Source organism: Pyxicephalus adspersus, chromosome 5 (genome assembly GCF_032062135.1).
Source record: "Pyxicephalus adspersus chromosome 5, UCB_Pads_2.0, whole genome shotgun sequence".
In the NCBI taxonomy this organism is placed as follows: domain Eukaryota; kingdom Metazoa; phylum Chordata; class Amphibia; order Anura; family Pyxicephalidae; genus Pyxicephalus; species Pyxicephalus adspersus.
In genome coordinates this window covers 135,121,887-135,130,564 of record NC_092862.1, presented here as the reverse complement: position 1 = coordinate 135,130,564, position 8,678 = coordinate 135,121,887, and the positions used below count along the sequence as shown (strand labels likewise).

At 36.4% G+C, this 8,678-nt stretch overlaps 1 protein-coding gene across 1 annotated transcript in view; it reads right to left on the bottom strand.

Annotated features, from left to right (window-relative positions):
- Positions 1 to 289: 289 nt before the first annotated feature.
- Positions 290 to 8,678, bottom strand: part of LOC140331630 (uncharacterized) — a 254,451-nt gene continuing 246,062 nt past the window's right edge. The window contains exon 11 of the mRNA XM_072412809.1: positions 290 to 558. The gene's annotated coding sequence lies outside the window, so the exon portion shown is untranslated. The remainder of the gene's footprint in view (positions 559 to 8,678) is intronic.

Here is an 8,678-nt window from a genome sequence, read left to right as displayed (position 1 = left end):
ACAATTTCATTACTTTTTCTTTTTAGACTTCAAAATAGTTTGTACTTTTGATTTGGGTATGATCAGTCACTTGCTCTTACATAATATTATTTGCATTATTGTTGGCCACTATTAGATGTAGTTGTGTCCTTATATAAAGTGTGCAACAAACTCATGTCTCTTGTCTCCAACAGCAAAAGTTTGTTAGCTACGAGAACACAATGGTTTTTACCAATTTTATCAAAATATAAACCTTGATTCTTTCTAAAAGACAATTTGGGGGGGAAATAAATCACAGTTTATACTTGAGTATGTATGATATCTTTATTAAAGACCTTTTAAAACAAAAAGATACATGTACAATTTCACTTAACAAAATGATTTATTTAATGATTTTAATAAATTTCAGGACTCCATAGTTTCATCATCGCTACTCTGGACAAAATCATCTCCGATATTCTCAACCTGGGCACTTTCTGCATCGGAATCTTGCTGCGCATCTTCCCCACCTAGTTCACGGAGTAGTTGATCAATGTGCCCCAGAAGCGGAGAGTCATCGCACTTCAGCTTCCCATACAGCTGTAGACAAAACACAAAGTGAACCTGTTAGTTGGCAGTGCCATACTGTGCTGATAATTTCACAAAGCTCTTAATGGATTAAAAATGCATTCAACCTAAAAACATTCTGAAACTCATTGCAAAGACATTCCACAACTATTTCCTCTAACCTAAGAGGAGAGGGAGAAGTAAGCATGAGAACAATTGTTGAGCAGTAATTTCCTTCTAAAGGGAAGATAGAAATATGCAGCCAGCTGCGCAAACAATTTTTGGTGTACATTTTTAGCAAAATACAGTACTTAGAACAAATGCATTTCATCGCTTGAAAATGCTTACAAATAGTCGAGAACTTAGAAAAAAGGACAGCCTGTCAGAAAGATTATTTGGGTCGCCAGTTTCTTTTCTCAACTGGACACATTCAGAAATGAAATGCAGGTTTTAGTATCACAAATACAAAGCATTATTATATCATACAGATCTATACCCATACCTATTATTGTAGTAAATTGGCTGCTTTGGCAGTTTGAACAAAAGAATCTTATAATTTTTTGTTCTGCCCAAAGTGTGTGGTTTTTGAGATACATTGCTTTAATGTACAAAGAGTGTGGTTAGCAAGGTGAACACATGTCTGCAAAGTTAGGTAAAAGTGGACCACTAAAAGCCTTGGGAGAGTGGTGTGGGGTGAAGAGGATAACATGTAAGTAGAAACAGTGTATGGTCAGATACTTTTCTACTTTTGTGTATGGAAGAAATGTCTTCTGCTTCTGATATCTTGACATTAAACCAGGTTTTCTTGACCTTTTTACATACAGTAACCCTTGAAATAACTCTCATTAGCATGATGATCATCTCTTACATTGCTGGCTATTGGGAAGAATGTCACCCTTTCAGATAACCATTTAAATAGATCATCGGTGTCAGTTAGACTGACCTGAGATGTCCAAATTGCCAAAAATGTTGAGAAAATGTTGATTTTCCATGGGCTATACAGTTAGGTCCATAAATATTTGGAAAGAGACAACTTTTTCTTTTTCTAATTTTGTTTCTGTACATTACCACAAATAATTTTAAATGAAACAACATAGTTGAACTGCAGACTTTCAGCTTTAACTCAGTGGGTTGAACAAAAAGATTGCATAAAAATGTGAGGGACAAAAGCCTTTTTTTAACTCAATCACTTCATTTTAGGGGCTCAAAAGTAATTAGACAAATTAAAAAGCTGAAAATAAAATGTTCATTGCTAATACTTGGTTGAAAACCCTTTGCTGGCAATGACAGCCTGTAGTCTTGAACTCACGGCCATCACCAGATGCTGGGTTTCCTCCTTTTTAATGCTCTGCCAGGCCTTTACTGCAGCGGCTTTCAGTTGCTGTTTTGTTTGTGGGCCTTTCTGTCCAAAGTTTATTCTTCAACAAGTGAAATCCATGCTCAATTGGGTTCAGATCAGGTGACTGACTAGGCCATTCAAGGATTCATCCCCTTTAGTGCCCTGTGTTCTTGGAAGGGAAACTCTATCAAAGAACACAAAGTACAGTGCTGCAATAGCGATCGCTGTTGCCATGCTGTGCTACTACTATGTGTTCTTGGATAGAGTATCTCTATCCAAGAACACTGGTCACTACAAGTCCCCATTCATCACCTATGGTTCTTGGATAGAGAAACTCTATCCAAGAACACATACACTAGTAAAGGGGCTGCAAGAGCAATCTGATTGCTCTAGCAGCCCTTCAAAGACCCTAAAAAAAAAAACCTGAATTCTCGTACCATTGACATCAATGGTGTTCCAATTTGGCATTTGATTACCCAGAAAATTTCTCACAATTCGATCGAATAGCTGTCGAATCGAATAGTGAGATATTCGACTAACACTAATTGTAAGCTCTTCTGAGCAGGGCTTTCTTCTACTCCTGCGTCTGTAATTGTCTTTCATTTTCAACCCCTATTTAATTTACAGCGCTGCCTAAACAGTTGGCGCTATATAAATAGTATTATCTATAATAATAATAATCATAATAATAACTGCTGAATGGGAAGAAAAAAGCATTGACTGGGGTCATTCCTTGAAGAGCTGAAAAGAGCTTGAAAGTGAGCTGAATGATGCTGATGAACAGATTCAGGAAACATAAATACCTGAAATAGGTTCTCCAGAGAAAATCTCTGACTACTTATTAATTTTTGTTATCTTTGGCCTGAATGGTGCTTTAACACGTGAAAGGTTACATGAAATTTTAGTGATTAGGTTTACTTCAGATGTTCTCTATTCTTACCTAAAATTTACACATAGTATTGAAATTGAACATAATAAATTATGATTCATACTTTTAATCATACAATTTTTTAAACTGAACCCAAATTGAAAAATATGCAAATTATGGGTAAAGGTTGGGTAACTCCTGGGTAACAACATTTATAAATAGACCTCTTTGTTTCGTGTGAAACAATTGTTCCAGACGTAAATGATTTAAACAATCAGTTGGTTGCATAAAGAATGTAAAGTGAGCAATAAACTGAGATCAGCTAAAAAAAACACTATAATCATAAAAAAAAGAAAATGTGTGGGCAGAGATAATTTTTACCTACACAAGTTACTTATTTGAGAAAGAGGGACAAAAATTCAGTCAAATAAAAGTTCTTAAACAGGGTTTCATATTCTTTATAGGAATATTGTGGAGCTCAGGAGAATGAACAAACTGCTTCTTGCTGCCATTTAATCCTTCCATTGCAGAGGTCACGTTATCTTATTAAGTTGGATGAGTAATGTAACTCCCTGGATGTCTTATGAAGCGTATTTTAGAGCTGCTTCATGGACTAGTAGCTCATTATTACCTACTTATTTGGCAGAATGGCAACCTCACAGACACACATCAAATTTGGAAAGTCAGCTATTTTTTTTTTTTTTTTTAACGTAGAAATGTCCAAAGTCATATAACAGCTCCCTTGTCAAAGATATAAAAAGTATGGCATAAAAAAAGAATGATTCTAATACACTGCAAGCAATGAGAAATTACGACATTTTAGGTGTGATAAATTTGGGTGACAATGTCTATTATAATCTATTTCAGTAGAGAAGTATTCAAGTGTTCTCAGTTGAAGCCATAGGGGATAATCATGGTATTGGTACCTGTATGAAGGAATGCACACAGAGACTTTTTTAAGACAAACCTTGAAAATATTTATTTTAATCAATTTATAAAAAAAAGTAACTACCAATATGGTATCGCTAAAATGGTTGGATGATGGAGTAAGGAAACAAAAATTGGCCTAGCCTGAACTTTGAGGACAGGAAAGTTTGACTCTCCACATATATTATTGTGTTTCAAAAACCTGGCATCTAACTACAGAATCTACCAACTTGGCATCAAGCACCCCGGTACTTCATACAATCAACACCCTAATTGCAAAATCCTATACACACCAATAACCTTATGCATCCAATAATCTCACTCGATTGTCCTGGCTTTGAAAACCCCAACCTCAATACATTTCAACATGTGATAACCCAATGCTCCTTTGAATATTTTAACCCCAATACCTCATTATTCAGTACCGTAACTTATGTAACCTTTCAACATGTTGCTTTCCAGGTAATCTTAGTCACCCCACATCTCATTCTTCTCAATCACCAACCAACAACAATTACTCAGCATTTGATCCATCTTAAGAAAGGCTCAAAGTAGATGGGAAAACATTAATGAAAAAATATAAATTCATGATCATACTATGAAACATTATTGAAAAACAGAAATTCTTGGTCATACTATGGTGGATGCATGATGAAAGTGCAGTGACATATTGGTTGTCTTAGAATATATTATGTATTTTATGGTTGCCATCTAATATCACATTTTATACTGACTGGTATATATTTGTATTGTATTATCAAAGTACAATATCACATTGTCACAAAGAGGTAAATATGTTAAATGTAAAAAAAACAAAACAAAAAACAAAAACTTGCAGAAAGAGAGAATGTGGAATAATCTTATGTTATGTATAATCTTAGGTTATGTCAAAATCACTATTTGTAATGTATACAGTATGTTAAACAAAATTATAACACAATAGAACTTGAATACCATACAAAGGACCTATTTCTATTGATCTCATAAGGATATAGATAAGCATAAACAAAGGTTACTTCCATTAAAAAAAAATCAGAAGATCCAGGAATATGGGCAGCTAAATTATATGTTTGGCCATGTCCTAAATCTTCCTTAAAGGCTCTTTAATGAGAAAGTTGAGTTCATTGATCAAAAAGAAATGTTTGAGAGGTGAGGCAAGGGGTGTTTTTGTGCACAAAATGTATGATTTTCTGGGCTTGTCGTGGGTCATTGGAGAACTCTTCATAGGACTATATTCATTCTACCAATATGTAACGTTACCACGTCTACTTTCTCCTGAAAATAAAGAGCCATGGCTAGAATGGCAATGGTTGTAGTGGGCAGTTCCATCTATGGTTCCATCTAGGGTATCCACAAACAGGAGTATGAAATTCTCTGCTCTGCTGGTAGTAAAACGCCAAGCTACCTTTTTTCCATTATCAGTCTTTAATTTATTTTGCTTCAAATAAATGGATCAGGCCATGGTCATTAGACCCGAGTATCATAGCTTTCTTGCAAGGCACCATGTATGGTATTTTTATGCTAATTGATAATAAAATTGGACTTTTTCTCCATCACAATGGAATGATTCATACAGACATTATCAGTAAAGCAAAGTAACAGCTAAGTGAAACCAGCGAGAAGAAAAGCAGAGGGTTATCTATGTGTGTCAGCAGAATTTCACCTCTCACCTCTATTTACATGCAAGTATAATGTATTCTATGTGTGCTCACATTTGTTCACAGGAGGGGACTATCACTGGAAACCATTACCAGAATATGATTATGATTCACATGCATAAGGTCGTTAAATGCATCTACTTAGGCTAATTGTTTTCTCAGCTCCATCACTTCTACATTTAATATCATACAAGGAATTGGAATATTGTTTGTGCATGCTTGTGATTTAATGCCAGCAATTACAACTGGCAGTCAAGTGGTGAAGATGGTATCTTGTTTTCCTGCAGCTTGTCAACCTGTGCAAATGTTACTGTAGGATTCCACTTGTGTTTGTTGCTGTATCATTAATGGTTTAAAAACTTTATTTCTCCATTTGCCAGGGATGTAGCGTGTTTGTGAGACATGGATTTAAAAAAAAAATCAAATAGTTTTCAACTGTGTTGCTACTTGGGTATTTTACATATGATGTATGCTCTATTAGGGATGGACAAAATCTGATGATTTTCAATTTGATGAATAATTCAAGTTCATGGTAAAATTATGGAAATTTCAAGTTGACAGATTGTATTAAAGTCTATGGCTGCTGACTTCAATGGTTCAGGAACTTTGCAATTAACTAGAGATGTTTGGTACACCCATGGAACATGATCCAAATTTATTAGGCTATTGATTTCTTTTTTTTTTTTATTTTCAGACAAAATTGCTTCAGGGAAGGAGTTAAGGGGGACTTATAGAAGTATTTCCCAAGTACAACATTTTTTGTACATATGGAGGATAAAACAGGCACCAGAAAGATTCATTAGATATTAGTAAATTAGCATTAGAAAGTCACTCATTAGCATCCCAATGCTTGCAGATTCACTTTTGTAAAAGTTACAATTTCACAAACTACACTGCAGGAAAGCCTATTGTATTGTAATGGACTGGGGAGACAGGTGTAGCCTCAAAAGAATGCAATGTAAATAAAGGGAACATTACTGTATTTTTTATTTGCAAAATACAAATAATTAAAAAAAGACCCCCCTAATATTAAAACTATACCCATTCATAGGCTTGGGGCCTTCCTAGATACAGAAAAGGAGTCCAAAAGCATGTGTCCCCTCATTTTAACTATAAAACATCCTCTGAATTCTGTCTTGCCAAAGAAGGAAGGAGGCAAAAAGTGTGGAGCCTCTCCCTTTTTGCCAAAATCAGACCCCCCTCCTCTCTCGCATGGTGGCAGGGGCCATTGTTTCAGGCAAGTAGTTTCCCAATAAAAACAATGCAGCCATCCAAGCAAAGATGAGGTCTTTCCATTCATTTATTGGGTGTTTAAATTCATTCCTGAAATATGTCCTTTTGTAACTCAACTATTCTCACTGTATGTGCCCATTTCCTACACTGACCAAAACAAATTACCAGTAAAACAAAAAAAATAATTTGCTGAAAGTGGGGTTTTTAAGAACCTTAGTGAAAGGATCTCATAATTTGAGTTTTTGACACTAAATATTTATCTTCAGCATAGCAAAGGGGTTTCATTCTCCAGACTGGACACCTCCTATTTCAAGAGGAGTAACATCATGACTGGCACAGCCAAAATCTCAGTGAGAATATTGAACCTTTGACAATTGTTCAGAAAACGTAGGCCTTCACGTTATAAGGTGAAACCCAGCTTCTCCAAATGCCCTTAATGTCCCACATAAGCTTTTATGTAGTTGTTATGGGAGCAGCAAAGGGGAATACCATAACTAAAAACCTGGTATGGCTTAGACTCTGCCCCTTGGCCCTTCTCAGGGCTCACACCACCTCCATACGCCCCCTAGTGGTCCTGTCTCTCTATGCGCGACACACATCTTCATTGCACTGGATCTCCTACCTTCCCTTCGTTCCAGCATTGCAGTCGGTGTTGATCCCTTGGAAATGTAACACTTTCAGGAGTATTGTATGCCTGTCTTTCCCGGCAAATTGGAATCCAACCCCTTCATTTCTACTGTATTGTGTAGTGACAGGGGTTGGATAAAGGAACCATAAGCATGTCTGGAGTCACATGTATCTTACAATTCTAGAAGTGTTCAAGGCTTGAGAAACTGGGAAAGGCTGCAATTGAGCAGAGAGATGGAGGTGTGGTAGGAGACTAAGCCCCCCAAGACGTAATTGTAATACTTCTTTAATGAAGGGGAGTGTTGGTTTGATTTCTTTAGGGACTAGTGTATCTTTAATCTACATTTGGCACTTATGGGCCAGTCACCAGTACTTTTGGGGTAGCCAGCATAGCAAAGCGTGTATTTATAGTATGCAGACATATTACTCAGGGCTTTAAAAAGATCCATAGTCATATCACAAACTGTCCTTCACAGGGGCTCACAAATGTCCCTACCATAGTCATATGTCATTATTGCAGCCTAAGGCCAATTTCTTGGGGTAAGCCAATAAACCTAAATCAATGTTTTTGGGTTGGAGGTGAAAACCGGAGTGATGGGGTAAACATATCAACGTTAATACTGAAAAGGTGAGATTGATAGCCACTAAGCCAACCATGCCACCAATAAATATTGCACTTTTACTAAGAATAGCAGGGAAAAAAGGCATAAAAAAATTCCAAGGTGACCATATCATCTATTCACCTTTGGTGAGAAGACTTTTCTTCTCACCAATCTATGGTACATGTTCTGCCAAGCACCCTTCCCCAGTGCATTGGCCAATCGGGTACTATAAAGGGGACTCTATGATGCACAATTATGAGCACATTGCATGTAAGAGGAGTCACCGGATGTTCCTCTATATCCAAGTATTCGGCATCTTCTCTGCTCCAGCCAGCGGACTACAGCAGCAATGAAGTAAAGGAAAGGTGAATTAAAGTGAGATGGGCCAACAAATGCCAGACAGATATTACATCAGTTGCCTGAAAACCAAGTATTTAAATATGTGCACTGCAATGACTAGAATATTAAGTATCGGAGGGTTTCAGGGCAGACACACGATACTTGTCAGGAGAATATGCAAACAAGTGCTCAGCTGACACAGATCAAATCTTAGCTTGCTAAATAATCTTTGGATTTGCATGAAATCAATGGCTTTCTGGAATAACTCACGGTTGCACATGACAACTTTCCTCTCGCAGCCTTTAAACATCCAATATGTTGATAAGAGAGCAAAAAAAAAAAATTTGAAGATATAAAAAAAAAATTCTTTTTTTTTCTTCATGCATAAATGAGGTATTTGTCCACTCGTACAGAAAGATATTTATGTAAAATATTCGAAACAGCTGCATAAACACATTTCTCTTGTAATATACAATGATTAAAAAAACAGGTTACCAAGGCATTTATCTTGATTAAAAACGAAGTTTATGCGCAGTGGCTGGCGTTCGCCTTCAACCGAA